Source organism: Rhodnius prolixus, unplaced genomic scaffold, assembly GCF_049639745.1.
Source record: "Rhodnius prolixus isolate KJV_2025 unplaced genomic scaffold, Rpr scaffold_3, whole genome shotgun sequence".
Lineage (NCBI taxonomy): Eukaryota > Metazoa > Arthropoda > Insecta > Hemiptera > Reduviidae > Rhodnius > Rhodnius prolixus.
In genome coordinates this window covers 45295145-45321008 of record NW_027411603.1, presented here as the reverse complement: position 1 = coordinate 45321008, position 25864 = coordinate 45295145, and the positions used below count along the sequence as shown (strand labels likewise).

The window sequence follows — 25864 nt, the reverse complement described above, 5'->3', positions numbered from 1 at the left end:
AAATTAGTCTAGATTCCATTCGAAATAAATCATAGCTCTTTACCCAAATATAGAACATCCTAACTTTCTTAAACGAATTTAACATTGCTTCCTTAATTTTTATTTCCTAGCAGCTTTTTACAGCTCACTATTCCAATGATGGACACATCTGTTTGTAAAGAGAGAACACTATCCCGGCAATAAACTGGAAAAATCTCGCTCCAATGTCTTCAGATGTTCAAATTTCAAATAAAGAAAATCCAAAATTTAAAAATAAATCACAAAGAAACTTCAAATGAAGCTTGATGATTATTTTTTTTTTGTAATTTCAGGACGATTTTAAGATAAAATTTTCAATTTAAATTCCACAACTGAAGATCAAATTTCAACAAACTTTAAAAAATTAAATTCACAAATGTATGAAAATTCCAAATTAATTTTTACTCACCACTAAGTACAATTTTATCTTCATCCATAAAACAACTTTAGTAAAACACTTGAAAATTATTTCATCATCATATTTACCATAAACAGAAGTCTATTTTTAATTAGTAAAAACACAAAAGTCCAAGAGTTAAATCAAATCTAATTTAGGCACTGCGCATGTCCAGTAATAATGGCTTCCTTGCTGCTTCGAGATGCATTCAGTAAGAGGCTGAAAAAATAATAAAAAATTAAAGAAATAATAAAAAATTTAAAAAATAATAAAAACAATTGAATTAAAAATATTGTTTAAAAAGTAAAAGACAAAATTAAATTAAATTAATAAAATAAAATTGTAACTTTGTTTTTTTTTTTTAAATTTAATTCCATAAATGGTAATTAAAAAAGAAATAACCTAATAAATCACAAAATATTTAAATCTATTTTAATCCATATTTTAAATGAATATGTTCATTTACATGGATTTTTGGATTCGTATCTGGTGCTCACAAGTGACGTCACTCTAAGTCAGTCTACTTCGCGTAGCCATGTATGAACCCGAATTCGGTATGTAGATATATTTAATTTTAAATATTTTTAAGTAAAATTAGTGATAACTATAATAATTTACACTTCAATTTGTTAAATGAACTACCTACAAAAAAAACTACACACAATTTTACACGAAATATGATGGATTGCTTCGGAAAAAAAAGTAATTTAAATTTTAGACTTAGAATATTCTACATCTTCCAATATGGAGATTAAGGCCAATACTTAATTTAAGAATTTCAATATTTGATTTATTCGTTAAAACGGGCTAATTCGTCATAAATACATACTGATTTAAAGCTATAACACTTTTTTTTTTTGAGATGCATTTATATTATTGTGCTTGTAAATGTCTCAGGTAAGGCATTTATGGGATTAACACTAGTAATCATTTGTAACTTTGACTAGATTTTCCGTAGCTTTTAATATGATTTTGTTTAATTGATTATTTGGTAGCAACAAAAAAATGGAAACTTTAAACAATTCTAAGCTCGTATTAATAAATAATGTAGAATTAAAGAGGGAATCCTGTTAATTTTCAGAATGCTTCATTATTAATAGTAACTCTCAGTAATTCCCTAATTGTAGGTTAAGAAGTAAGATCATTTAGCAATTAGTACAGTTAACCTTTTTATTATGCTAATTATAACAGATAATTTCACAAAATATGATATTTCAATCAGTAAAAGTATTCCAAAAATAACTTTGTTTCGATTTAAGATGGTTGGAATATAAAATAAATAATTAACTTGCATACTTCTCTCTTGTAACTCTTCTGCTCCTTAAAAAATAACTTAAGGATGCTTTATAAGTTTATTTCAATAAATTAAAATGAATTTGAACAACTTTAAATTTACAGAATTGCTAATAAAATCTTAAAAATTTATTTTACCTAGTTTTTAAAAGAAATGAGAACTTCTAAATCATTTTCTTGAGTCACATTAACAGCATGGCTTGAATTGTCAGAATTATTATCCACATCTACCAGAAATTTGATGTTCAAATCCTGTGGCAAATCCAAATGCTGTTGCTGATTATTTACTCTTTCTTTCTTGTTCTTTTACATCTTCAATTGGCTTTACAGTAACTCTAACCTTGCGATAACTTTTTACTTTAACCTTCGTTGCAGAAGCATCTTATTATTTTTAAGAAAAAAAATAGATGATAATAAGAATTACCTGTCACTAATATTCATGCTTTCTCTTTTCAGGTATGTGATTTTTAGTAGTGAACGGTGTTTGCCTGAAGTGCAGTGTTGGACTTTCGTTAAGTTTTGTGAAGCAGCTAATCTAACCTACAAAGCACAAAAAAAAGGTAAGAAATTGCTTTTTTATAAATTGATCTAGCTTAATAGAGAATATAGAAATGCATTTAACATTAAACCTTTGTTAACTTTTTGTACTTAGCACTTACCACTTCTACTTTTTTTTCACTTTAATTTAAGAAACTTAATAGTTTGAACTGATAATTTTCACATCATAACTTAGTTGAATTAATATTCTTTTGTAACTTAATTGCAAATAGTTATTTTATAAAAGCACAGATGAAAAGCTACAACTTGAAACATAACCATAAAGTAGTAATGTTAGAAACACGAGTAACCTTCTAGCATCCATAATAAATAGCAATTCAGTACCAACCAATTAGGACAGAATGAAATGTTCATTCCTGACAACAGAGGTTCTCTCTAGGGACTTATTTTACAAACTTCATATCAAAAGAATATTACATTAGTATTTACAAAACTTATTTTGTGAGAGATTTTTGATGAGACTGCTTTGTTTTTTATTTTACATTAAAATATAATTTTCAATTACAATTTTAATTCGCCGAAGATTTTTTTATTCAGCAGTTAAAGTTATGAATGGATGACATTCTCTTGATTTAAGCTTAGGTTTTGAAGCTTTTTTTACTTTCTCCTTTGGTAGTTATTGTTGCTGGTGATGAACTGTGGAGCATGCAAATTCCAAAAATGCCCTACAATCCATTTTCTTCTGTTGCTTGAAGGCTTGATGTTGAAATTTCTTTCTTACACGTAAAGTTCCACATATTTTATCTCCCTTTAATTTGGGTTAGCCCCATCTGCTGATGTCCATCTTCATATTAAACCATTCCTGCTGCTATTTTTCCGATTTCTTCCTGATCTTGCATACAAATGGAAGCTGCATCCAGTAAAATGGAATGGTAATTACGTTTTTCCTGCTTCAAATTCATGATTTTACTTGCGCACTTAATATTTTACTTTTTCTTAATATTAAAAAAAGAAATATAAACTTATTTGAGGCTACCAAATTATTCTCCGTCCGATCGTCTTTCTTTAGGCAAAACAAACATCTCAAAGGGCTCTAAGTTTAACTATTGAATTTAAAATTTCTTATTCTTTCTGGCAATAGGCATCTAGTTCCTAGATCTTCTGATTTTAAAGTATCAACATCTCATCATGTTGTTGGTCCATTTCTAGTTTCGATTATTTTTTTACCAAATTCATTGCAACCTCCAGTCGCTCTTCTTATTTCAACTTTTTCCAGCATTTCTTTCTTCACCTTTCTTCTTAGAATTAAAGGCGAAGTTTCCATCGTCCCCCTGAGCAAACTCTTAGTCTATGTGCAATTTTTTTCTTTGAAAGCATCAACGATATTTGCACATTAAGTTAAACATCGATCTACTCAGCTGTTGTATGCAGCAAACTTCTTCCTTAGCACCAAAGTGCCTGCAGCAGATAAATTTAAGTATCACCTGTCCAGAGACACTCCTTAGTACAGTTTTCTCTGAAGGAAATCAGCTGAATTAGACAGATTATCTCAGCAAACTATTTGCAAGACTTCTTAGATTCGATTAGATTAGGGCTGCTTCAAGGCCTACGCCACTGCGACCCCTTTGGATCTATTTTTGGCTCCCCAACTTTAGAGCTCACTCTCCAGACCCGTCCGTTTAATCAGACTCATTAATTGTGGAGAGCGACTCTTGGGTAAAGCTCACAGGCCTTGGTTTTTCCTCCCCGAGAAGCAGACAAGCCCCCCACAATGAAACAACACGTGCAGTGCCGTTTCCTCCTCTTCCTGACAGAACCTACAAAGGCTATCATCTGCCAGGCCTATGCGATGCATGTGTTTTCTGAACCTGCCTGTGGCCAGTTGATAGGCCTACAATTATCCTTATATCCCCACGGCCTTGACGGATTAACTCTGCAGTCAGCCTTGGCGAATAGCCTCTAATGAACTCCTTCGCCAGTCTCTGCCCAGTGGTGGTGAGCCACTCTGCACCCATAATTTAATGGCCGCAGACTGAACACACTTTGAAACCCCAAAACAGGGCTCCCCGGGCATACGAAGTGTCCCGCAGAGCCTTTCCTGGCCAATAAATCTTCCACTTCGTTTCCCTTATGTCCTGAATGACCGAGTACCCAAACCAGAAAGACCTTTGCAAGACTTCTTGCTTTCAGATTTGCCTTCCCAAAAGTCCAAATTTCTTTTCTCTTTTCAGTGGCTACGGATAGAGAGTCACGAAGAGGTAGCAGGTACTAATATTTACAGTAAGGCTTCTAGTTTGGGATACCTGTTGCCTTTTGACCTATCTGGAGGGGGCGTTCAAATTTACCCAAGCCCAAACATTTTAGGCAGCTATCAGCACCCTTTAGGTCGAAATAGAATTACTATTCTAAAGTTAATTCTATTGTTCGCTTTTAAATGTGAGAAATGGATTTTTTTTAAAAAAAAACAATCTGCCTTCAATTAATTCAGTTCCATTTTAACCAATCATGACGAGAACCACCCAGAACTCCGTTATTGTTTATTGTTTTCTCGTATTTATTTGCTTATAGTTAATAAAACTGTATCATGGTATTAATATAGGAGCCTGGTATATAATCTAGTGAATTATTGATCACATTCCCTGGTAGGGTATCCCTGTTAATTAAGAGGCCAGACTGATGGTCATGTCCCTTGGTGTGAGCGAGTGGGAGATCATCACCTCCTCCCTCACTCTCTATCTCCCTCTTTCCGGTTATCGCCGCCAGTGTTGCGGATATTCATATATATCTATATATACTCGCTCATCTTAATTGTAATTAAGTGGATTATGAAGATTATTTGATGAATTTTCACTATATTGTTGTCCAAGCCTTCCGAGCTAGATATTAATTTCAAAATATTTTATCACTCTATTAATAGACGCTTAAGTTTTAATTAGATAATTTAGCTCAGCCATTTTCTAATTATTTTCTAATTAATATGCCCTATTTTCTTGGGAATATAAAATTTTATCAGTTCTAATAACTTTTATTTAAAAAAAATAACTTTGATAATAAAATTTATGAATAAATAATAACAATTTCATAATTATTGAAATTTTAAGATACATCTCCTTAACAAAAACTTACAGTTTAAAATGTTAAGTATAAGGGTTGATTAAACGCCAAAAGGTACACAAATCAGCAAGTACCCAACATTTCATTCAAGCTTAGTTGATATAATTTAAGTAATTTTGCTGCATTAACTTTTCCTTCACATTTTTTAGAATTTATTAGATGTCACAGACCCTTATGCTGGCCAGTTCATTCATAATATTATTTTGTTATAATTATGATAAAATGTATATTATATCCGTTTTTAAATAGGTACTTTATTTTAACTCTATTCCGAATTATTCTTCGGATTTAGCTTTAATTTGCTTTTTATTCTGAGATGTCACATATATATGCAAAAGTAGAAAAAGACAAAGTTAGAGTCGGCTACTGTTTAAATTTAAATCACGGATTTAGAAGAATATTTCAGTGTTGAATTCGTTTTACCGAAATATTCGTGAGCACAAATAACACACAGTTAATAACAAGTAGATTATTCAACAATAATGATTCATTTCTCAATTGTAATTTAATTTAGACCCCCTAATTTTACTTATAGTAAAATACTGGAATAATTAGATGTCCTAAACGTATGCATATCTCATTTATTTTATATTACATAACATATATTTAACATTGTGAGAAGAACAGCTACATTGAGAGTGTGATTGAAGAAAACTATATTATTTGCGATAAAGCCAGATAATTATTACCTATTATTATAAACGTTTGACTACTACATAAAATAACAATTACTTTAATCGAAGAATGAACTTAAACAGACGATTTTTATTAAAAATAAAATAATCGAAATCATTGATGTATGTTGGTGTAAGCATTTTTTTAAAAAAGTTTTTGAATTTTGTAGCCTCGTAATTTTTTTAATTTTTTATAACGTTTTCTTTTTAACCTGTAATTAATAGTTTGATTATTATAGATTAATAGATATTAAAGTCAATCTACAGTGCTACTTGAACAAATATTTTGTAGATGAAAATGGCCAGCATAAGGGTCTGTGACATCTAATAAATTCTAAAAAATGTGAAGGAAAAGTTAATGCAGCAAAATTACTTAAATTATATCAACTAAGCTTGAATGAAATGTTGGGTACTTGCTGATTTGTGTACCTTTTGGCGTTTAATCAACCCTTATACTTAACATTTTAAACTGTAAGTTTTTGTTAAGGAGATTTTTGTACCTTTTGGATAGATTTTCATTTTTGTCTATTTTGCTAAGTTACATATCTGCTTTACTGTTTTTTTTTAAATTTGGAATAAGCAATTCTATCATTATAACCTGATAAGGTGTTAAGTAGGAACCGTAACTACCACTGGAGAGATCTTTTTAAAGAATGATTATAGTTGCGGTCCCCAAACCATCCTCAATAACAATTTTTTTGAGAAAGCCTTTTTATATAAAATAGGAAGGTATTTGTACGTAAAAAGCAAATTTAAACTGCGATTTCAGACCTTCCTTTTAAGAGGAGCAAGAAAAATAAACTGCGATTACAGTACTTCTCCCTAAAAGGCAAAGAGGCAAAGATTTTGAATCGAACGATAATTCATTACTTAATGTAAATCGGTTCACCCATTGATAATTTTAACGATTGCAGTACTTCCTCTTAGTAGGTGTAAGAGCATGATGGCACTTCACAGCCATATAGAGTAGCTTTAATCACTTCTTCGTGCTAAATTTTATCAAAATCGGACAAAGCGTTATAGAAATATTGGTAATAATAGTTTTAGAAACGGCCTTACTTGGGTGGGGCAAACTCCCCTCCATATGAGGCATAGCGTCGAGACTTTTAAAGTGCAAATCTGTACAAAATTTCGATTCGAATGACACTTCATTCATGAAAATCGGTTCACTTGTCGATAATTTGAAACGATTGCTATACTTCCCCTTAACTAGTGTAAGAGCAGATCGTCGCTTTAATGTTACGTAGGGAAGCCCTAACCCCATCATCCTACCAAATTTTATCAAAATCGGGCTAAGATTTACAGAGTAATTAGTAATAATAATTTTGAAGGGGGCCTTACATAAAGGGGGCTAACACCTCTCCCATTCGGTGTACAGCGTCGAGACCCCCAAAAGGCACATCTACATAACATTCCGAATCGAATGACACCTCATTCATGAAAATCGGTTCACGCGTTTAGGCGCTACGTAGTTTACAAAAAAGGTAACAACAACAACAAGAAGAACAAGAACAACAACAATTTCTGAAAATGCCGTTTTTGCTCATTTTCGGCAACTTTTTTCTCGAAATCTATTAGGTCTGGGTGGTTGCAAAAAAATTACAGTCATAAAGGTGGGTTTGCCCTTTATTTTAAAGAAAATTTGGGAATTTTATCTTTTATAGAAAAAGAGAAAAAAATTGTCAAAGTTGGGTGTTTTTCAACGTTACGCTTTTTCGTGCAGTTTTTGACGATCAACCCTTATACAACTGTCCTACCGGACAGTTTTAATTATCTCTGGTTTTATGATGATAAACATGATAACCTTTATTAATTTAAAAATAATCATAAAAATAAATAAATAAATGATACTCGCAATTATCCTTTCGCTGATATTGAATCCTTTCGGACATTTTTAATGAATGAACATTCTAAATATGATTCGTTTATTGAAATATGATACCAAATTGAAAATGAGCAACTTTTTATTTTATTTATTTTCTCATTAACATTGCCTATATCCTTATTTTTTGGTTCTTCTTTCTCATTTTTTTATATTTGCACATTTCAGAGCTTTCGAAGTTAACTCACATGAATGGATTTGTTTCATTGAGTTGCTGGGCGTTACCCAATTGAGTAATCGCTTAATTGGGAGGGATTTGAAATAGAAACTCATTCGCCATCTTGGTACTGAGCTAAGTCTCTGTAGGTGACCTTCTTTAAATAAAGAATAGCTTATACATGGATTCGCTGGATCGAATCCCAATTGTCGGCTCTCATTCTTTTTGGATCTCAAAATAAATAATAGAAAATTTGCATCAGATTTTATACGGGGTTGTATTGAAGCACCCAATAGTGGTCATCTGGTCGACTATCATCCGGAATGCCCATCCAGTCTTGTAAATAATACCGCAGTGAACTTAGAGGAATAGCTGACGTTGAAATTTTTCAGTAGCATACAGTTTTACCAACTGTTTAATGTTAGTAAAGATTAAATGAGTTTTGGAAATTTCAGGTTTGGTTAAAATATCGTACATTTTTTTCCCTCCCCCATCGTAGCAAGCATGTTTATCGTATTCCTGTTCCTAGTTTTGTACTTTCTTTCATTAACAGAGGTTTTCTTGGTTTCCAATTCCAGTTCTACGACTTACTTGAGTCATTGATGGATTGCACTTTTAATGTCACAAATAGGGTTTTCGTTTCGTGAAAACTGTCAAGTAATCTGTCAACTTCCTCTGTATCTTAGAATCTTTTATACCTTGAGTGGACTTCACTGGAATTGCTAGCTCGTAAGACTGCTTTGAACAATTTAGCTATAAAAGAATCATAAAGTAGTTCAATTATTTGATAGGTTTTTTACAAGCCTTAGGTAATTTTTAAAGGTTACATAGTTTAGTTTTGACTCTCTTGATGGGTGGAAAGGGCCAAGTCGGTCGTAGGAGTAAGTTACTGTCCCTCAAGGGCAGAACTAGTTAACCTTTTCATACCAGCTGCCCACTTTTCTATCTTTGCTGGCAGTAAAATTTTCTTACCGCCCACCGGTTTTGCAGTAACTTAATTTAGTACAACTGCGAAGTGCTCGCAATTTCCAAGTTGATTTTTAGAAAAAATTGTTGAGTAGACGTCTGTGACGTCTAATAAATTCTAAAAAATATTAATGAAAAGTTTGTTGTTTTTTTAAAAAATCTTTTTTAATGCAGTAAAATTGCTTAAATTATATCAATGAAGTGTGAATGAAATATTGGGTGCTTGCTGATTTGTGCACCTTTTGGCGTTTAAAGAACCCTTATACTTGACTTGTTAAACTGTAAATTTTAGTTAAGGAGGTTGAATAAAATTTTACATGTATTTGGGTATAACGTAGGCCTGAATTCTTGCATCCGCAATGCATTGCTCGACCATTTTCTTAGCATTTCTTTTTTCTTAAAAATGATTCTTTATTTCCTCTTGTCCAAAATTCCAATTTTTGTTCGATAATCATGAACCCTAATTTTAAACCATTTATTGCCACTAATAAAACTGGTTTATAATTTCCTGTAATATGGTGCAATTGGATTTGGATTCATTATCAAGTTATTAACGGAAATGGTGAACACAAGTTTCCATCCTTTCCTCCATTATTGGAACAGTGGTTGGTGGTAGTACAGGAAGGAAGAATGGGTCGTGGGATAGAACGGAAACAATCAGGTGGTGATAACGGATTGTTCGGGAATATTGGCCAGTATATGATGGCCATATCTAAGTGTAACACAATTGTTGGAGAAGATTTTTAAAAAAGATAGATTTAGTAATTCTATTGTATGAATGTATACTTTTACTCTACGTAATCTCTGAACGGGGAAATTATAATGATTCGAAAACAGCAGATTTTCTAGTTTGAGTTTAGCCGGAAATATCTTTTTGAGGTTCGAAAGAGTGGTAATTTACAGATTGGTCTGTCTGTCCGGAAGATATATCCACTATATCCACTCCAAATAGCATTGTCCAATTACTGACACTTAATCAACTTAAGGAAATAGCCACTTTACTGTTTCTGAATTTAAAAAAAAAAATTTTTTGGTGGATTTTTGAAAAAATAGCTCTAACGATTCTTTTTATACTTGAACCACCGCATTGCATGCATTTATTTCCATAACTTTGATCTAAATCTGAGGTTATTGGCGCTCGGGAGCTTTATTTCATTACACTTTTCGGCTCTGGCCAGTGTTCTCTCGTTACAGACAACGTTGTCCAGTGAGCTGTTAGAAACTCCTAAGAAGTGAAAACTTTAGTGCCAGCAGATGAATTCGAATCCGGAATCTAGTACGATAACCACTTAGCTAAATCTCTTCTCCGAAAATTTAATTAAATTCATTTTTGGAACGGAAGGGTGCTTCGGAAGGGGTAAAAGTGCTACTGCAGTACGATGTTCAGTCTCACTTCCTTCGTAAAATTAAAAGTAAAATAAAAAAATTGAAGCGTATCGGTTGACAGGAAATGTGAATTTTCTGAAAATTTGTTTTTTCCTCAGTATCCCGCGATTCTCTCCCTCTTAATTTTCGAATAAATTATAAAATTAATGAAAATTATGTATTAATAAATGCTTTCCCTACTAATTGGCAGTATCAAAGAACTAACGTTATTATTTTTATTTTTTTTAATGATTTAAGGCGCGTCAACATCTGAGATTATTGGCGCCCGGGGGCTTTTTTTTTTCAGTGCATTGCTGAGGCCTCCTGACAGTGTTCTCTTGTTAAAGACAACACTGTCTAACACGGGACAGTGAATTGTAAGGAAATTCCTAGGGGGAAAAAAAATCTATAGGTTAGCAGCTGGATTCGAACCTGCGATCTCCGCATGGGGATCCAAGACGCTAATCGCATAGCTAATCTCTTCTCCGCTATTATTATTATCATTACTATTGTCTCCCCCCACAATAAATTGCCCCCTCCAAGAGAATAATCGATTTTTCGTTGATACATTAAAGGATTCAGAAAATCTCATTACGGTAAATCTTCGCTACTCTCCTGAGAAAGTATCTCCACTCTTTGGGTAGATCGATACACTGCTTGGGTGATTCACTACCTAGGTTCCGCTGCCCCCTCTCAAAAAATTGGGTTTGTTTTAGAAGAAATTTGAAACTCTGGTGCTAACTTACAGCTATTGTAGGCAGGAGACATTATAGATAGACTGTTCCTTAAGGAGTATCCATTGAGAGATCCTGTATTGTTTTTTTATCTTCAAGACAAATATGATGGAAAAGATAAGAACCAAACCTCAGGCTCATGTCAGTTGATAACAATAATATCCTTCAGTAGCGTGTAAATGTCGCTTTAAAATTAGATACTCTCCCTAAAAGTTCCGTTATAGGATCGCCACTTCCTCCGAAGGGAAGATAAAGTGAGAAAGAAGATAATCCCTCTATTGAAAGTGAGAGAAGAATAGCCTCTTTTTCCAGCACACACTAAGTCCACTTCCGGACTTAAGGGGTCCGAAATGATTCCTCTATTCGGCTTTATAGATTAATGAGTCTTTTATGGCTTCACGGAACTAGTATTTACTTAGTTACTTTCCTTGAATTCAGGGAGGAGGGTATCATACTTTTGGCGAAAACTGGCCCCGTTCGAGGGGTCCAGACAACTGAATAATAAATATATTCAGTTATATTCAGCCAGCATTGCGAATCCAGCTCGGCGAATTTCATTGGATCTGAATTGATTCTATTTTAACATACATTATCTTGCTACTGGTAACAAAATTACTTTATTGAATAATTATTTCTAAAAATTATAATGAAGCGAATGTGTTGCATAAATTTAAAGCAAAAAACTTTCCGAGTGAATAATTGGCTAATTCTATTTTATGAATCTTAATCACTTTTAGTAATTAAAAATACATCCATTTATTTAATTATCTACTTAACATTACCCACCTACAATATTTATCATTTTCTGTTCTAATATGAATTATTGATAATTTTATAATTATTTATTTGTTTTAATAAATATTTTTTATTTTAAATAAATTTTAATTTTTTATTAATTTATTAATAAAATCAGTGTTCAGCTAATTGATAATATTGAATTGGGTTTAAATTAATCCAATATTAATTTACTGGGACCATATCCTGGGGATGTTTTATTACTGCTTTCCAGTCAAGAAAGGATTTTGAAAAACGCTAACCGCATAGCCAATCCTTTCCCTTTACTGGGGTTTTTTGTTTTTCACTTCCAAGTTGTACAATTTGGCCTAATTTTCAAATCTGTTATTGAGTCAATATCAAATTCAATATCCTGCCCAAATTTAAGGAATTGATTTTACGCGGCGGAAGTACTTGTTCGAACTGCATTTTAAATATGAAAGGATGTATAATTTTTTCCTCTAGCTCTGTGTGTATATGCGTGTTGCGCATTTACTTATTTAAAATTTTTGTTGGTACTACTGCATGTTGTTGCCAGATGTACGTAAGGATTGGCCAAAATCCATCATCCACGTTAAGACTTTATTGATGCCATTTTTTTTTTTTATCCATTAACTCATTTCTCTAAACAAAATTCTTTTGGATATCGATTTTCTATCATCAAATTTTAAGAAGTAACGATTTTCATAAAATATTTATAACATTTTTTTTTTAGACTATACGTAATTATTAGATTTTTTTGAAGTGAACGACCTCTTACAGAAATATCCGGAACTATCTATACAAAAAAAAAACATGGCGTTTAAAAAAGCACAGCATCGTATATTGTCACGCTACTTTTAACGTGTAAATTACCTTAGCGTATCTATAAAGATAATTATGCAATTGTTGAAAACCAAAGTGGCTGTAATTTCTGTTTAGATTTTTTTTTTCTTTTTTTTTTGGCAAATGAAAAATTTTATTTTACCTAATTTCGGACTTCCGGCTATTTTATTTATTTTATTTGCCCCAACCAAAAAAAGGAAGGACGAATTACATTGTGAACGTGAAAGAAAAGAGATTGACGGGAATAGACCAAGCTTTCTAACTTGCCCTAAACTAACGCCTGATTATAGTATCTATCACATATAATTCTGATCTGTTAATCGGTAATTATCTTCCAATAATCACTTGGATTTAGAAGACGGTTACTAGTAATCCGTAATATTGAATTTTACCATTAAAATGGTGGGTCCTTTATTCGGATAATGGAATTAATGTTAGATGGGAATTGGACAACGAATTACATTTACAATCCGTTAAATTAGGTGCTTACTGCAATAGAATTCCTCACCAAAGCGTAATTTCTATTAAACGCTTTGTGGCGCAAATTCTTGCCGGCACAAACACGAAATTTAAATGAACCAAAATTAAAGGTTGTATTTCCGGCTGAATAAATAGACTGAAATTATCACGATAACATAACCGAATTTGATCATTAACTAATAAGTACTTGTTTTCGCTGATACTTATCCGTTGTAGCGCGCTGTCTGTTGCTTCCTAACCAGTTTCGTTCTTTAATCCATCATCAGGGAATAGATCAAGCAGCTTGGTGGGGAAAATTCGACTTCAAATCGTATCGTCCCGTCTCATGCTTGGTGATTCACTCCTTTGCATTCGAATTCTCTACACCAAATTGATTGATCTACCCCTGATGATACATGAAAGCCCGAAGCCGTGCAAGGATACAATGAACATGTTACGATTGTTAAAATCAGCAATATTCTCCAGCGGATCTAACAAGATTTTGAAAAAAAAAGTAGTAAGAGTATTGGCTGCCAATTTCGAACAGAATTTTCTATTTTTTTGCCAAGCTTTCGTCCTATAGGACTACCAACAGGGCTTATGTTCAATAACAAATTCTATTTTTTACATTTTTATTATCGATGGTTGGTTGTCTTCTATCCTGACTGTTTAGGTATCGGTACTTCTACCCATTAGATGAAATCTGAGGAGCTAGACCGGGAATCGAACCCAGTACCACACAATATTTCTTGGCTCCGTGGCCTCGTCTCTAAACGCTCGGCTATCGTGGCGCCTTTTGAACTTACTATACTTACTACTTTCTTGTACTCATTAAAACCAGTTAACTTTAATTTAGAGCACTTCTTGGATAAAAAAGAAGAAGATAGTTCCACTTCACTCATAAGTGCCAATCCACTTATATTACTTAATTTGTAAGAATTTAACTTACTATTGTATCCACTTCTTAAAACCTTATCCAAAATGATTATTCAGGGTGTTCATTTTAAAACGGCTCAAATGCATTTCATGCTTAAACGGTTAATCTGAGCAAAAAATGGTAGAGGAAAAATTTGTTGCCCGTCACCTCTAGTTTCAGAATATGTGACTTGATTTTAGATTCCTGCTCGCATGCGCGGCTGACGCGCGTCCAAGAGTAAGGGTTCCCAGTTGACCCTCATTTTCATATACACCGTTTTAAAGAGTATAAAAAGTTATGAAAGAAACCGGAAACCGCAATTCGATACCTTTAAAATTAAAGGTGCTAGGCTATTTCAAAATCTGGTATTTATTAATTATATTTCAATTTTTTAACTTGTTATCAAAGAGAAAGAAGAGCACGCGATAGGTCATTTTTATGTAATTTTTCATCTCCATTCTACTAAAAATATTGCCAAGGCAGTAAAGCTAAGTATTTTTCTTAATATCGGGAAATAAGTCGTTTTCCGATTTTATTTTTCTAAGAAAAATCAAATGTTAAGAGCTTTAGATGTTCTCAAGCATACAGAAAATGGCTAAAAATTAATTTTACATCTGTTACAAACAAGAAGGTTTGGTATTTTTGGGAGAGATTTTATTACCAAAAAAAAAATTGGAAACCTCCTGCCACATATTTAAGTGATCAATATCTTTCATGTAAAGAATCAAACTTATTCCTTAATTTATCAAATAATGCACTTTACTCAACTCTTGTGCAGCATGTACTGGTGCCTTCAAAGGTGCCTCCTCAAATACAGAGAGCAGTTGATTTATAACCTCCTGGCTAACCTGGCTTGCGAACCACAGGAGGCACCTTTGAAGGCACAGTACATGCTGCACAAATTGCATTTGAAATGCATTTGAGCCGTCTTAAAATGAACACCCTGTGTAATAACTTCCCAAAACTTTATCCAAAATGTGCTTCATGTAATTCTGCGCAATACAATTTGGGATTAATATCGTATTTCTACTTCCAATTGGGTCGCTTATTTGTGTGTTGCAACTAATTAAATTTAAACTTTATAATTAATGCAAATAAACCTAGAGTAAATAGTAATTAAATAAATATTTGTTAATTATTACAATAATAAAATTTAACCATTATTTTGCTTACATATGCATACATAAATAAATGTATGCGTGCAGAAAAAAAAAAAGAATAAGTATTTTACATTCTTTGTGTGAAATTCTTTCCCGTTGTACTTGCTCTGGAATGTTTACCCTGTCTGGAATTCCGCCATTGTCTTCAGTTCTTTTCATTAACGTTGAAGTGAGAGTTTGGGAAAGAGAAGATGGTCTATCTTTTCCTTTTAACTGCTACAAATAATAAATGGTTATTTTGGCAAATATTTAGATTATTTTTGGCAATTCATTTAGTTAGATTTTAGACAATTTTGTGTTACAATAATTGCTTTGCATTTGCATTCCTGTTTTGTTAAGTAATGGTTCAGATTTTCTTGCACTTTTAGATAAAAGTTTGGTGGGCTTACGCCTAAAAAAACTTGCTGGTTAAATATTATTTAATTATTTCGAGATAAAAAAAGAAAATGAAGAATTGAATTATCCAAGATATCTATCTGATGAAGATCCATAGACAGTGTTACCAACTATAACTGGTATGTGTCCTCTTCTGTATGTTCGTCGTGATGTGCCTTTCTACGAACTAGAAGAAGTAGGTGGCACGACATCTTCAGCGGATGTTCACGTCTCCTGGCATGCCTTCCAAAGTACCAGAACCCTTTCTAATTGGTTCTTATTAGGATTTGTTTTTTTTTTTTTTTTTTTACCCTGATCGAGGTGGTTCTTTTTTTTCTTCCTGATTCCACAATTCTCTGTTTCTCTCTGCTTCTCACAAAATCCTTTCATCATTAGGTAGTTTTTCTCAGCTGACAAATTAGATGCATTTTTTTTTAGAATACCAAGCCTGAATCTATTTTTCCTTTTTTTTAAATAATAAACTTTCTCTTACAATCGAAATAGGGATTTACTGCGATCATGGCAAGCTTTTTATATTAAGTAAATTTAACAACAGCGTAAGCTCTAAGTTAGTGCAACTTCCGCAAGTCCCTCGAACCTCTAGTTTTTAGTAACACATTTAATTTTGTAAAAACTCACATTAAGCGGTGGCCTTACTTTAGGAATTGTGGTGTCACTGCAGGTATCTCAGCCCAGCAATACAAATTACTCTATTACCTTCCAATCTAATACAAACACCAGTTGGGATAGTTGAGTTCAGTTTTTGTTTAGTGATAATAGAATTAAGATTTAAGATCTTAAATAGGATATGATTAAATCAATTTTTGAAACCACCTTCTACATTTATTGTGGGCACCATGATCACGTAATCAGTTCATTACTCAATTGGTAAGGCTGGTAGTTCGATTTTCCCTGTTAAATGGCCATTGGAATGCAAGTTAATAAGATAAGATAATAGATGGGACGGGACCTACGCCCCACGGCACCGCAGCCACAAAAGACTTATTGTGTCAGCCCCTTCTTAGTTCTAGTAAGCAAACCTTCCGCTCCTATAGAGGTTGAAGACTTTCCCTACTAGTTCTTTTTGCGCTACTATCTCCTTAGGTCTCAGCGTTCCGAAGGTTTCATAGCGCAAACGGTCGATTGCAACGCAATCAAACAGCAGGTGAGAGGCCGTTTCCTCCTCTTCCTGACATAATCTGCACAACGGCTCCGAGCTAATAAGCCCCACCTTGCGTAGATGCTTCTTGAACCTACCGTGCCCCGTGAATAGGCCTGTAATCAGACTAATCTGATTTCTACCCAAACACAGGGACTCTTTGGAAATGCAAGTTAATAATGAGGAAGAAATGCTAGAACTCACTATTTCTTAAGGATTCATCTTTCTATACCTTACAGTTCCTTTATTTTTCTCTTCCTCGGGCTCTTATTTGAGACTTTTCTCTCAAATTTGAAAAAAGGGTTCAGTTTTCGTTTAGTGACAATAAAATTATTTGGGGTAAACTTAAGATTTAAAAGTACTTTGATAGGATATGACTAAATCAAGTTTTGAAACTACGCTCTACATTTACGGTGGGCACCATAAACCCGCAATTAGTTCATTATCGGAACAAGAAGAAGTTTCATAAAATAGAACAGGAAATTAATGATCAAAAATTTCCATTTCGGGAAGTGGCTTTTTGGAGTCTTGGCGGTCGCTGAGGGTATCTCAGCCCAAAACCTGAACTTCACTACTACTGTTCAATCTAATATTACAACTCAGAGCCTGCTAAGGATAGTTGATATGTGCCAACTATTTTAGTAGAAGTTTAATTTGACCTGCTTATCAATTTACGAGACCATTTTCAAAAAGAACGTACTGAAGTGACCTTAAAACCTATATTTTCGGGGGAAAAAACAGAGTTACTGAAATTTTAGGTTATCCTTATCCAGAAAGAGATAGTGAAAAATGATTACGGAAATATTTTCTTTATAAATTCTTATGCTGCTCTTCGACTTCGCCAAGTAGAGCATTCGGAGAAGACTATCAATTGCCAGTGCCAGCTTCACCGGCCAAATGATTCTCCCTCTTCTTCCTCCATGTCCCCTTTCAGGAGCACCTGGCTTGGAAGTCCCCTGCCCAGTCCTCTTAGTTGAGGAAACATAATTCTCTCCACACTTGCTTCTCAGTCCAGATTACTTCTGTTGATAGTGTATTTCTTATCCAGTCGTTCCCTTCTTCTTTCCTTATCCTTCTATCCCCCTTTTTTTTAATCAAAGATAACTATGTTAGATTGGTTAACTTACTGTTTATAGGTAATGTATTCGGTCTTTTTATCGTTTCTTTATTTATTTTTATCCTGATTTAGTAAGAGCTGAGACTAGTTGGAGACATGAAGTCGACAGAAATAATCGTTTTCTTTAGTTTCTACTCACTTTATTGGCTTGTATATAAAAAGTAAATAAATAAATAAAATAAAATAAAAACCTGGAAGAACCAAAGGAAGAACTCGCTGGTTACATTCAATTCTTGTTTCTTTTTCTTTCCAATCCGTCTTCTAGAATCAACATGGTTTTCTTTAACAGCTGCATAAACAACTCATGGCGTAAATCTAGAAAGAATTTCATTTAAGGAAACCAACAGATTATTCTAGCTGTGGATAGGCAGTTTTATTTATTTATATTACATTTTTCAAGATAATCAATTTTTATTCTAAATATTATTCGAATATTAAAACTTATACAGCAAACGCAAATTACGGGATTCAAAAAATAAAATTTGGAAGCCTCAGTTTTTTGCATTCCTGCAGATTTGTAGAAACGTTTGTGGTTATCAAAACGAAATAAATTCAAATAGAAACCCTTATTTTTAGGAAAGGGTATAAAAATCTATCTAATTGCCATGAAATCGCCAAAATACTATAGTTTCGAAGATGTGATTTTTTTACATACATAGCTAAGATGTATTGTTGGTTAGTGGATTCGATTCCCCTGGTCTAGGCCTTGCATTTTATTTAATGGTTAATATGAGAAATTTACAGTAAAGTATGTTAGACGGTTAAGAGACTAGACCCGCAAAGCTAAGATGTATTGTTGGTTTAGTAGGTTCGATTCTCCTGGTCTTAGGCCTTGGATTTTATTTAATGGTTAATATGAGAAATTTATAGTAAAGTATGTTAGGCGGTTATAGGCTAGACCAGCAAAGCTAAGATGTATTGTTGGTTAAGTGGGTTCGATTCCTCGGTCTAGGCCATGGATTGTATTTAATGGTTAATATGAGAAATTTATAGTAAAGTATGTCAGGTGGTTATAGGTTAGACCCGCAAAGCTAAGATGTATTGTTGGTTAGTGGGTTTCGATTCCCCTGGTCTAGGCCTTGCATTTTATTTAATGGTTAATATGAGAAATTTACAGTAAAGTATGTTAGACGGTTAAGAGACTAGACCCGCAAAGCTAAGATGTATTGTTGGTTTAGTAGGTTCGATTCTCCTGGTCTAGGTGTTGGATTTTATTTAATGGTTAATATGAGAAATTTATAGTAAAGTATGTTAGGCGGTTATAGGCTAAACCCGCAAAGCTAAGATGTATTGTTGGTTAAGTGGGTTCGATTCCCCTGGTCTAGGCCTTGCATTTTATTTAATGGTTAATATGAGAAATTTACAGTAAAGTATGTTAGACGGTTAAGAGACTAGACCCGCAAAGCTAAGATGTATTGTTGGTTTAGTAGGTTCGATTCCCCGGTCTAGGCCTTGGATTTTATTTAATGGTTAATATGAGAAATTTATTATAAGTAAAGTATGATAAGCGGTTATAGGCTAGACCCGCAAAGCTAAGATGTATTGTTGGTTTAGTGGGTTCGATTCCCCCGGTCTAGGGTCTTGGATTTAATTTAATGGTTAATATGAGAACTTTATAGTAAAGTATATTTGCTAATAGCCTCCGTCCACGACATCTAATTTGGTAGTTAGACGTAAAGTCTGCCTGAAAAAAGTAGGCATTACTTTACTCAATTTTTAGCATTTAGAGCTATAATTTTCATATGAACTACACCTCAATTTGGTGAGGCTGTTACTACGATTTTCCCTGTTAATTGTTCATTGAAATGATGAGTAAAAAATGCTTGAACTCATTGTCTCATAAATTATTAAGGATTCCTCTTTCTATACTTTACAGTTCCTTTATTTTCTCTTCCTTGGCCTCTTATTTGGGGCTTTTCTCTCCAATCTGGAAAAGGGGTTCAGTTTTTGTTTAGTAAACATACAATTATTGGGGATAAATTAAGATTTAAGAGCGATTCAATAGGATATGACTAAATCAATTTTTGAAACTACGCTCTACATTTACGGTGGGCACCATAAACCCGCGATTAGTTCATTATCGGAAAAAGAAGTTTCATAAAATTGATCAGGAAAATAATGATCAAAATTCCCATTTCGGGAAATGGCTTTCTGGAATCTAGGCATCGCTTAGGTTATCTCAGCCCAGAACCTGAACTTCACTATTACTGTTCAATCTAATACAAACTCAGAGCTAGGATAGTTGATATGTGCCAACTATTTTGGTAGAAATTTTGACGTGTTTACCATATATGGATATTTATTTAAAACAATGACTTTTATGTAAAATTTAAACTGTAAATTTAATAGTTATTAATGTATACAGTTATTTAAGACTGATAGTTTTGTTTTTAAACTAGAGAAATGTTAATAGAAAGGGAATAGTTTCTCATATGGCGTTGTAGAATTAGTACCTTTACGGACACAACTCGGAGCGACCCACCTTCACTACTTTAGACTCCATTAGATAGATACATGTCTATTTCTCCAGATAAATCATTCTCCAGAGACAGTCTCTTTCTCTTTTTTTTTTTTGTTTAACATTCTCCTATAAATTCCATGTTAGCCAACCAGCGGCTTATCTGCATATCTCTCCCACTACTATTTCTTTTTGCGGCTGGTAGGAACAGACAGTGGTACATACACTCTCTCACAAACACTAGATGAAGAGAAACTTTCCAATTCTCTCTCTCTCTCTCAATGCCGACATTGTCGACGGTCTTGCCCTTTTGCACTTTCAACTGTCCATTCGTGACAGCATCCAGCCTTCAATTAGATTCCAAACACCAACAAAACGCCTTGGTTGCTATTTTTTTTTGTTTTTTTATTTAGTATTAAGGTTTTTTTATTTTTAAATATTTAAATAGCACACAATTCTAGACTTCCTTAAAGTTGTTAATGCCTTTTTTTAGGCTACATATGATAGGCTATCCTTCATTTCATAGCTCCATTCAGGCTTATGGTTACTGTATTCGCTGGTTATTATTTGCTCTTAAAAGTATACAGTTCTGCCTAAAATTTAAAGTTGAACTTAAACCAAAAGGGGAGCGATTAGAACTAGTTCTCAGTGGTATCCATGCCTTAGCTATACTTCGCGGCTTTAGAGTCCATCAGAGTATCAGTTTATTTCCTTAAGAGGCTCTCTTTATGTGGTAAAATGAAGGAAAGAAATGAAAGCTCGCTTACAAATTTTCTTTTAAAAAAATATTCTCTTTTATTTTCCATTTCTTCTTCCTCGCTTTTTGAAGACCGTAAACCTTTCGCATGAAGAATTTACCTTTTTTGAGTACTTCATGTTAACCTTCCACCCCTTCTCCATCCTCGATTTAGTGTTGTTTTTTTATACAAATCGTCTTCTAAATTTTGGAGCTATTCTACATGCAAAACGACAATTTAATCTCACTTGAGCGAGTTATGTGAACGAGATAGTAAATGGACGGAATCTGGATTTAAGTTGCTAGATTTTTTTTTTATGTAAATATTATGCGTTACGATAGCCGAGCGGTTTGAGGCCTAGACTTGTAAAGCTAAGATTGCTATTGATGGCTAAAGATGTTACTTCTCGGGGAGGAAAAACCAAGGTCTGGTGAGCTTTACCCAAGAGTCGCTCTCCAGAATTTAAGAGTCTGATTAAACGGACGGATCTGGAGAGTGGGGAAGCCACAATAGATCCAAACGGGTCGCAGTGGCGTAGGCCTTAAGGGACGCCCTACTAGAATCTTATCTTATCTTATTGTTGGTTTAGTAGGTTCGATTCCCGGTGTCTTGAATTTTATTAAACGGTTAATATGAGAAATTTATAGTAAAGTATATTTGTTAGTCGCCTCCGTCCACGACACCAAATCAGGTCGCTAGACGTGAAGCCCGCCTGAAAAGATAGGCGATTACTTTTTACTTTTTTATACACTTACAGTAAGATGGCACTTTCAACTCAATTGATTTCCTTCAAATCTGGAATTTGGTTTACTAACTTAATTCTTAAATTATTTTAAAAGTGTCCTGTTACAAGACTGTCCTAAGAAAACTGAGAAACTTATTCAAATATAAGCTACACATATGCAATAAGTAAGTGTAACTCTCAAATAAGAGTACCAAGTTCCGTTTTATCTGAAAATATCAACAAAACTTGAGTAACTGGCATTTCTTGTTAGTCCAAAGATTTGGTCCAAAAATTTATTTTCTCGTCCTTTGATGCCAAACAAGTAAATACTCAAATTCACAAAGGCCAAACCTTCTTTTGTTCGAGGGGGGCTTTTTTTTCTTAAGAAATATTTTTCAGGATTGAAAATCAAAATCGGAACTATGCACCTCTTTTTAGGGGGTAAGTTGCCCAAAAATAAGGGATATTTTTATTATCTTTTATTAACTACTTTCAATTTTAAATTATATATAATATTATATCTCTCGATAATCTTCATAATTAAAGACAAATTTTTTTCTTTTTCCACACACTTTCTGTCAAAAAGGTACGCATCAAATCAGATGTAAACAATCCGGGCCGAGTTTTGTAACAGATAGAACCTTCTACTCTTCATTTGCGCAAGCTCAGGAAGAAGATTGTGTACGATCGTGACCGGGACCGCTTTGCCCTGACACATCAGGGCTAAACAGCACAAACTCTCCCGCAGGAGAGAGTCTAGAAAGTACAGCTATACTATTAGATTCCAATCTAGTAAAATTTCTACTCGTATATGCTATTTAAATTAGTTTACAGTGTTTTCTAAAAAATTAGAAATTTAAATATTAGATTTCTTCTTATTAATGTAGAATATTACGTAAATTAGTTGGCCTAGAAGTGGAACGATCGTTTAAAATGAACTCTGCTGAATTTATTGGTTTAAAATGTTAGCGTCACTTGGTTAAGTATCAAAGTGCAAGCCATGCACTGAACGAAACTTTAAAGAAAGTAATATTAATGCCAAAGCCGTGCACTTTTTAAAAGGTTAAATAATGTTCTGATTGATTAAAACCAAATTACTGTTATAATACGTATAGTTCTCTTTACAATATTTATTCCAACTGATAAAGATAATTAAAAAACGCGGCAGTATTCATTAAAATCTGTGTCACTATCTCAATGAACATGAAGGTCCAGATATTTTACATTGCATTTTCCTAATGAATAAAAAGGAGATTAGCTAAACGGTTAGCGTACTGGATTCTTAAGCTCAAATCCAGCTGTTGGCCCCTTAGAATTTCTCTTCCTAGGAGCTTCTTTCATCTAGTGTTCCAGAAAACACTGTCCTCAGACCGGCAGTGCACTGGGCAAAAAAAAAGTTCATGGGCGCCAGTGTCCTGAGATGTTGACGTATTTTAAATTAAAAAGTTAACCTTACGATACTTTACGGATAGACTTAAACAAGAGGGTCATCTATTAGTACGGATTACAATAAATTCACTAATAACTACAAGCTGTTCGTGAAGGCCCAGGAAGTTATGATATGAGTTTGCTGAAGATTGAAGTAGTTATGGGGTAGAAAATTAGATAATCATTTCCTGCTTTAATATCGTTTCTTAAGATTTGTGATTAGATTGATGGTGCTCAAATTTGATTTTATGGCCATGTTACTAGTACGGAAAGCTCCAGAATCTCTCAAAACAATAACCTTAGATGCTCAAACCAGAAGTTTAGTGTAAGGGAACATCAAGACGGCCTTGATGGTATTACATGTTTATAAGGTATTATTTTGATCATCTGCCTCGTGGAAACTGTGAAAGTTTGCTAGTAAAAGTTTCGAAACTCACAGTAAGTTTAAAAAGAGGAAGTCCTGTTGCCTAATCTAATTTTCAAAATGGAGTTCTTTTTTTTTTTTTTTTGAGGCCACCTGAATACGAAATTCGGTTTCGAGTGCGCGTCCTTCAATCAACCTCTCCACAGGCTTGTCATCTAAGACTTTTATTTAAGGATCTCTTTCGTACATCTTAACACCAATGTTTGGTCTTGGAAGTGCAAATCCCATCTTCCATCTTATTTCTTTATTTGATAATTAGCTTTCCGTTCATGGGTAATGCCTGAATTGTCAAGTCATTGTTTTAACCAGCCATACTCTTAAGTGTTGCATGCAACGGCGTCTTCACTTCCTGTATTTAAATGACCGACCACTTAAATCTTCTACTTCTTTCTCTTTTTTTAAAATGATTTTTGCAAGTAACCGTACAAACAGGAAATAAACAAAAAAAAAAAATAGTTTACAATAGTTCTATGTTTATTTAATCACATTTTATGTCTTATGTAATGGTAACCATTCTTTTTTTAGGCTCGTTATTCTTTAAAGAAACCTGTTTGATTGACCATTCAGTTGTTTGGTAATAACTCGAATTTCGCTGAACATTTTCTCTTGTTTTCATCATTTTTTTTTTATTTAAGAATGAAATATGGTACAGCTTGCTAAGGGTTCTACTCACAGAAATACATATTCCAAATGGAGTGCAGTTCTTCATAGATCTTGATAGTCTTGGTTTCAACACTTCCTAAAGCTGTAGGCTGAGAGATGATGGCAGTGTGAGGAAGAAGTTTTTTTCTGTTAGTTTGGTCATGTGAGTGTGAATGGCCTTGAATTGTCAAGTTCCCAGTAAACCATTCAGAGCGTTCCATGCAATGGTCTGTAGTCTTTTCGTCAGAGTGTTGCTAGCCTGTACTCCAGACTGGGCAGACCATTTTTCTAAAAATATAGGTCTAAGGAGTGTCTTCTAGAGCAGTACAATGCCAACAGTGTTTGTTCCTGTTATTTACTAGGAATAACTGTTTCAGTCGAGTGCCAGTCATGTGAATTGTGTGGAGCCTTGATCCTTTTGTTTCCAGAGAATTTCCTGGTTGTTGTGGAATTTTTGATGGACGTACATCTTCAAGGAAAACAAACGAAGGGCTTTGCTTTAGTTTTCCATCTTTTAAATTAACTAATCCATCTATTAGAAGTCTAATTAAACTAATTGGGTTCAGTAGAACGTTTTAAGAAATAGTTTTAATCACCAAATTATTGACATTTTACTTGTGTACAAACGGATCTCCAGATTAAAGAGGATTTGTAAATAATATCTAAGATAATAAGTCTGGTGCCGTTCACTGATACGACTTTCTATTGGTGCAATTATCTATCGCAACTCTGATAAAGTTTATTGAAAATCTTTCTAAATATCGGATAGACTAGCTGAAAATTAGACAAGACTAGTTAATTCAGTCCCAGCTGGTTTTGTAGAGTCACCGTCAAATTTGGGAGATGTTAGAATTTGTTTTAAATTTAAATTGTAGTTCTCATGAGGGATTGAAGAGTGGTGGTCTGACTTTGTAAACATCCAAAATTCAAGGCTTGAAGATATGTTCAATACAATTTCAGCAAGAGAAAGGCACAGTTCTATTTCATATCCGACATGTTAAACATTTTTATTTTTCATTTTTTTACTGTAATTTATTTTGCAACAAGAAAAAATGACAATTTGCACTCGGTAAACCTTCGATCTGGTTATATGTTTACATTCAGACGGTATAGAAAGTCCAGCTAGTAACAAATTCCAAACATAAATCATTACCTATTATAATACGTTCGTGAAACATTGAACCTTGGAGATAACTATTGAAGCTTATAGTGTTTAGTGGGCGAGGGACAGAGAACAAACTATTGCATATTAGGACGCTAATATTTGTAATAACAAACCATTTACATACATTTCCAAAATGGCTTTCATTCGACTGGAGGAACACCAGCTTTCTATCTCCTTACCAGTACTGGAAAGCGCAGACAAATTTAGGACGTACTGGAATTACTCAGTTTTGATGTCGCAAGATTTCCGTTTTGTATTTTTCAATCATGATTAAAGAGTTAAGTTTTTGGAAAAGCTGATAATCAATAGCCGTCTGGGAAATATGACGCATGAGGTAGAACTATAATAATTAATTCAATTTTTTGATGTTTTTTTTAACCAATGATTTGGGAAAACGCGTTGA

The 25864-nt window shown here is 33.5% G+C and overlaps 1 protein-coding gene and 1 long non-coding RNA gene across 10 annotated transcripts in view; one reads left to right on the top strand and one right to left on the bottom strand.

The window, feature by feature from the left end:
• LOC141453095 (uncharacterized) overlaps positions 1-2610 on the bottom strand; it is a 40583-nt gene extending 37973 nt beyond the window's left edge. The window contains exons 1-4 of one of the 4 annotated variants that reach the window (XR_012457785.1): positions 2368-2610; positions 2133-2248; positions 1847-2048; positions 428-634 (exon numbers count right to left, since the gene is read on the bottom strand). This is a non-coding gene — a long non-coding RNA (uncharacterized lncRNA). The remainder of the gene's footprint in view (positions 1-427; positions 635-1846; positions 2049-2132; positions 2249-2367) is intronic. The other 3 variants (XR_012457782.1, XR_012457784.1, XR_012457783.1) reach the window with 3 other exon arrangements.
• ASPP (Ankyrin-repeat, SH3-domain, and Proline-rich-region containing Protein) overlaps positions 1-25864 on the top strand; it is a 602088-nt gene that overhangs the window by 35175 nt on the left and 541049 nt on the right. For 5 of the 6 annotated variants that reach the window (XM_074125838.1, XM_074125841.1, XM_074125840.1 and 2 more), the window contains exon 1: positions 2168-2266. The exons of the other annotated variant lie outside the window; for it this stretch is intronic. The gene's annotated coding sequence lies outside the window, so the exon portion shown is untranslated. Of the gene's footprint in view, positions 1-2167; positions 2267-25864 lie in introns of those variants that run through there. 6 annotated transcript variants of the gene reach the window in all.